A 5,921-nucleotide genomic window follows, 5' to 3' on the forward strand; every position below is an offset into this window, starting at 1 on the left:
TCGCTTGGATCCTTCCGATGCTGGGGGGCTGGGGCTGTATTTACGTAGGGCGTGGAGCAAGGGGGGGGGTCAGTTGTGAAAAGGACCGCGGGGTGGGGTGCCTGACTTTTCCTTGGGTTGGGGGAGGTGAGGGTTTGAGAGAATTGCTGCAACTCGAAGTAACGCGTGGGGGCTGGCGGAGAGGAGGGGGGATGCTGGTTGTAGGGCGTGGGGGGGCTGGCGCTTGGCGCGGCGGTGGGGTTTTAAACAGGGTGGGAGTCTTAACGGGGAGGGAGCCGCGCGTTAAGGTGCGAGGGAGAGCGTGCGCGGGGGGGGGGGTTGGAGAGAAGGATGCGCCCGCGTTTGGGGCTCCAGGCGAAGCTTTGGCTCGGGGTTATGGGGCATTCCGTGGGGCCGGGCTGAGGCTGGCGGTGTGGCGTGGGTTGCAAAAGGAAAAAAAGTGGATGCGAAGAGAGGCCGGTGTCCTCAACGCTGGCAGAACCCGAGCTCTGGGTCTGGTTGGGATACAGGGCAAAAGAAGGAAGGGGGGATTTAATTTTCTGGCGGGGTCTGTGTGGGGTGGGTAAAAGATTTTTCATTTTCTGGGGTTGGGCTGTTCCCAAGGGCAAAGTATCTTTGGCTGTTTTTTTGTTTTGGGGGGAGAGAGAGAGAAATACCGTGACGCCTTCTAAGAGAGGTTGTCACACGTTTATTCTGGCGTCGCCTCGTGTGGGCTGGAATTCGCTTTGCCGGGAGAGTACGAGGATGGCGTGGGGCTTGGGGGGGTTATTCAGGGGCATGGTTGTGTGGGGCAGGGTTGTCTGTGGAGTAGGTGGAAGGCAGAGGTCCGTGGGGGCCACCGTCGCCAAGGGAAGGAGCAAGGAGTTGGAGGAGGCAATGGATCTGTGTGAAGGATTTGGGGTTCCGCAGCAACCCTGGGTGGGTCTGTGGGGTGCTGAGAGTCAGGCATAGGATCCTTGGGCTGGGACATGTGTGTGAATTGCACAATATGGGGTGCAGTGGATGCCTGTGTAGAGGCAGTGGGCAGGTGATCAAGAGTCTGCGGTGTTGAGTGTGGGGCTGTTGCAGAAGGGTGGGGTACACAGAGCTTGTGTGCGAAATCACAGAAATCTGGCGAGTGGCAGAATTATTTGGGATGTAAGGTGCTTTATGTGGGGCTGGCGATCACCCTGAGGGTTACAGTGTAGGGTCTGGATATTGGGAGTCGAGCAGGTGCTTTGACAGGTGGAACTAGCAGGTATAATTGGGAAAGCTGCAGGTCAGTGCTCAGCTAGCTCAGTATTGCCTTGCACTGACTGGCAGTGGCTCTCCAGAGAGTCAGGCAGGGAATATTTCCCAGCCTTGTGTTAAGATGCCAGCGAGTGAACCTGCAACCTTCTGGATGCTCTGTCACTGAACTATGGACCTCCCTTTTATTGTAATGGAATGACATTTTTTAATCCCCAGACCAGCATTACACAATCTGATTCCCTTTAGATGTTTTTGACTACAAGCCCCATCATCCCTGCTGCTGGAGCTGATGAGATTAGTAGCACAAAAACATCCGGAGGGTAGTAGGTTGGAGAAGACCAGTTTTTACAAAATATATGTACTGTACAGTAGTACAGTTGGTGGGCCGGAGGCCACAACATTCACCGTACATCGGTTGGCACCCAGAGCAAATGCTTACCTGTGTATCCCATCTTTTTCTGGCTTTCTGTGCCTGCACCACCATCCTTCATGTTTATACCTATTTAGGACCTCTGATTTTGGTTGGTGCATGAAGAATCTGTCTGCTTGGTTTCTCTTTAAAGTCTGGAAAATTCCTAGTCTGGACAATTCCTACTCTATCAGTTTCCACAATGCCCCTTTAAAGTGCTAAGTGTGATCAGTTCTCACTGGCCTGTTTTCCCCACCCTGTCGCCCCTAAATGTGATTCTGGTCTTCTGTGAACATAGACGGCCCCCCTGAGAACTTGCTAATGCCTCCCATTTGTGTGTGGATGGCCCTGTTTTGGGTCACTTAAGGATCCCCACTTGGAGAATGAGTTTGTTATTAGGGTATGCTATATAGGATTAAGCCTTTGTATTCGTTTACTTGAAATGGGTCCCTAAAGTGTGGTTGCTGGCTCCCATTTCAGTCTTTCAAATGGCCTGCTGCACATCCTTCTTAATTGTGCATTCGTGATGACTTGTGCTCAAGATGGTATCCAGGGCATTTATTCGTGATCTCACTTTCAGTGGTGCCTGCCTAATTTCCAATTAGTCCGATAACTTCCTGCTGAAATCTGTACCTATCGCAAATGTTCCAGGGTTCTTTTGTGTCTGACTTTTGTCACACTGTAGTGCAAGAGTGCCTCTCCAGACAGCAAACACAGCAAAAACATTGCAGAACTACTAATAAAATGGAACGATGTGTAAATCATCCAGTATAAATCCACTTCGAACGCACTGTTGTTGCATCAATGACATGCTGTGGAATTCATCTGCAAAAAGGCCGACCAGTCTGGAAGCACCCAAAGTTGCAGATTACTCACTTGCTGAAATTTGTTGAGTGAGGTTCTTTAATTCTCCCTTCTCCACTCTAGGATGGATCCTTGAACAGGCCCACACCTTGGTGGAAATTCAGATACAAAACCTAATTGCAAAAGTTAGGTTACGGTCTCCACAATGCCTGTGCCTTTTTTGCAGTGGGGTTTATTTCAGATCCTTTTCTTAAGTGACATTTTGCTTTCCCCAGTTGCCATCCTGGCATCCAGAGATCTCCTCATGGTCGCAATTGGTCCTGCACCAGTTGCAAAATGCACCTGGCGCCTGGCTAATTTCTAACACTGCTCAGTGGTGGGTTCCCTGCCAATCACCAGAACTCTTGACCTTCTTCCTCACTGTTGCTGTCCACCCATCATCCCTCTTCAAGCACATATAGAGGGAGAAGGCAGCAGCATTGTTGCTACTTGCCTCCCTTCTCCCTTTCGGATAGTGGTGGAGACTGGTTTCAAATTGGGGGTGGGGGCAAGCCTGATGGTGACTCGCTAAGGGCAGCTTGACTGACAGCCCCCCAAAACCTAAGGCCCATATTGCATCTCATCACCTGGGAGAGGAATAAGATGGTTGCACATCACCTGTGGTGATCCGTCCCCCTTCCCTGTTGAGGACTACAATGACTCGGAGAAAATATGTCAAAGGGGGAGTGCTTGCGGTGGGTGGGGTCAGGGTTCCTTCTGCTCCATCCATTGGCCTGGTATCCCATTACCTCCAGGAACGGAGCACCTCCCCTCCTGGGGAAGAACATTGCCGGCCCAAGAAACATATAAAAACAATTGTTGTAAACTCTAATGAAGTTGGCTTGGATGCTCCCAGCAAATGCTGATATGTCACCCAGTCTGTTTTGGTCCATGTGGTCTAGGTATTATATTATAGGGCAGCTTCATATGGGGTTGAGTGAGGATCCTGAAAGAGGTCTGCAGGCAGGGCAGGCATCTTCTGGGCCCAGGAACACTGTTGGGTAGAGAATGTATTCCTTTCTTCGAAGTCCTTTGCGGCTCACTGGGTCGTACTAAGACGTGGCGTTTTCCATTATTCTGAGCATTTTGCAGCGACTCTTAACAACAGTCCTGTAGGAGAGGCTGGTGTTCTGTTGCAGCAGAGGCTGATGGATAGGGGCTCCCCTGAGGCCAGCTATGTAGTGTGTTCGAGGCTTGAGATGAGACTGGAACTGGCCCCTCTCCCAGATCATAGCTTGTTCTTGTAGCCACAAGATGACCCCAGCTATTACCGCAAATCACGTATAATGGTTTCTCTCCTGATCTCTGGGAACTTTGCTTCCCTGCCTCCCCTCCTTCCAGGCTTAGTTAGTTTGTTTATTAAATGTATACCCTGCCTTTTCCAAGAAACTGTTCAAGGTGGCTAATGTTCTGGTAATGGTGCAAGGATAGAAAGAAAACCCTTTTGCCCAAACATTAAAATTTCATAAAACCCTAGGAAGAAGAATTAGACCAGCTCTAAAAATTACACCAACTCGCCGCTCTTAAAAGCTTACCTGAATAAAAACACCCTGTTAGCGGTAAGGAGGGGATGTTTGTGGTTTGCCTGGTGCGCGGAGGGGAGTGCACTTTGCGCATGCTCAGTGGAAATGCATCCCCGCTGCCAATTCGGCAGAGAGCGGCGTGTTCTGTATCCCAGCTGCCAATGCATTATATGAGAGATAATATGTAATTATATATTGGAGAACGGCTGACTCTGTATCAGCTTCTGAAACAGATGCCAGGGCCCAATGGCACTGAGCTCATTCTCCAGGGCAGCATCTGATGTCGAAATGCACACTTCCTTGTCGAAGCATCCTTGCAGATGTGTGCTGCTGTGTGCGCCACTATATCAAACCCTGTCTCTGTACTTTTTGTTGTTGTAAAAAGAGATTATGGGAGTCTTCTCTTTGGGGAGTCCTTCCTCCCTAAAACTTGGTACAGTATGTGGGACTCTCAGGCTGTGTGCATGCCGTGCAACTAAAGTCCCACTCCAAAGAATATTGGGAACTTGAGTGTACCCTTCATAGAGCTACAATTCCCAACACCCTTAAAAAACTAGTTTCCAGGTTTCTTTGGAGGAAGTCATGAGATGGGATAGCTCAGGCGGTGTAGCACGAGAATCTTAATCTCGAGGGTTGTGGGGGATATTTCATATCCTCTTCTCATGTCCCATCTCCCTTCAAAAGATTATTCTGTCTCCTGTTTATATTTCATAGACAATTTAGGGGAAGGGATCCTCAGATAATTACAGTGGGACCTCGGAAGTCGAACAGAATCCATTCCGGAAGTCCGTTTGACTTCCAAAACCAAGGTGGGGCTTCCGATTGGCTGCAGGAGCTTCTTGCAGCCAATCAGAAGCCGCGTAAGCCACGTTGGACATTCAGGTTCCAAAGAACGTTCGCAAACCAGAACACTCACTTCCGGGTTTGACTTGCAAAGCATTTGGTATCCATATACCGGTAGGTAAGTTTGTGTGTGTGTTTGTGTTTGTGTGTGTGTGTGTGTGTGAGAGAGAGAGAACGAGAACTTCAACCCACAGACCATATCAACAGTAAAATACAAAAGCAAAAAGGAATTGCCAATTTTGAAATAAAAAATTAAGTACTGTGCCATGTATAAAGTGTGTACTAAGTTGTGTATATTTCCTTATTTCACAAACTTTACGCTGTTTCTGCTCATCCTGGGGAGGGAGCTACTCCATCTGTGACCACTGGAAATCCTGCTCAGCCTCCCCGCTTCTCCGCACATACACTTCTGAATGCTTCTGGAGGCAATTCTCGGCTACTTCCAACCCTTTCTAGCCACGAGGACTAGACACACTTAAAAACAAATAAAACAAAAACTGCTGAAATCTATGGGATGCAGATTTTTATTGTGCCTGATAAACTCTGGTGTTGGAGCTGCTTGTAGAGCATTCACAGCTCCACTTAAAACTATAAACTCAAGGTGATAGTTCTCATGTAACCATTGTTATCAAGGGAGTACGTTTGGAGGGGAAATGTTTCTTGGAACGTGGGTGGCTGAATTGTATACGCAGTGTGAATGCATATTGCATTCTGCACATGGTTACAGGTGCTTCATTTCCTTTCTTCTCCAAACGGAGAGCTAATGAACAGGAGTTGGTGTCCCCCCCCCCTTCTTGTATTGCTCTTCTGGGCTTTTTCTTATGGACCGATAGGTATGGTCAGTTCTTTTGTTAAGACCCTTCAGGTGCGCTTGTGCCCATGAGGTTATTGTGATTTTGGAAGAGGTTTGCTGCAGATAGGAACTCCAGAGTTGCAAATGTGTGCCTGTTGACCTTCTCGTATAACAAGTACTGCTGTTTTAAATTATTCCGAACAAAAAGAAGAGGACGTTGCTATGTCTCCTGATTAAAGGAACAGCTCCTAATCAAGCTAGGTTTAATCTCTGAAAACCT

The sequence above is a fragment of the Zootoca vivipara genome, chromosome 13 (assembly GCF_963506605.1).
Source record: "Zootoca vivipara chromosome 13, rZooViv1.1, whole genome shotgun sequence".
In the NCBI taxonomy this organism is placed as follows: Eukaryota; Metazoa; Chordata; class Lepidosauria; order Squamata; family Lacertidae; genus Zootoca; species Zootoca vivipara.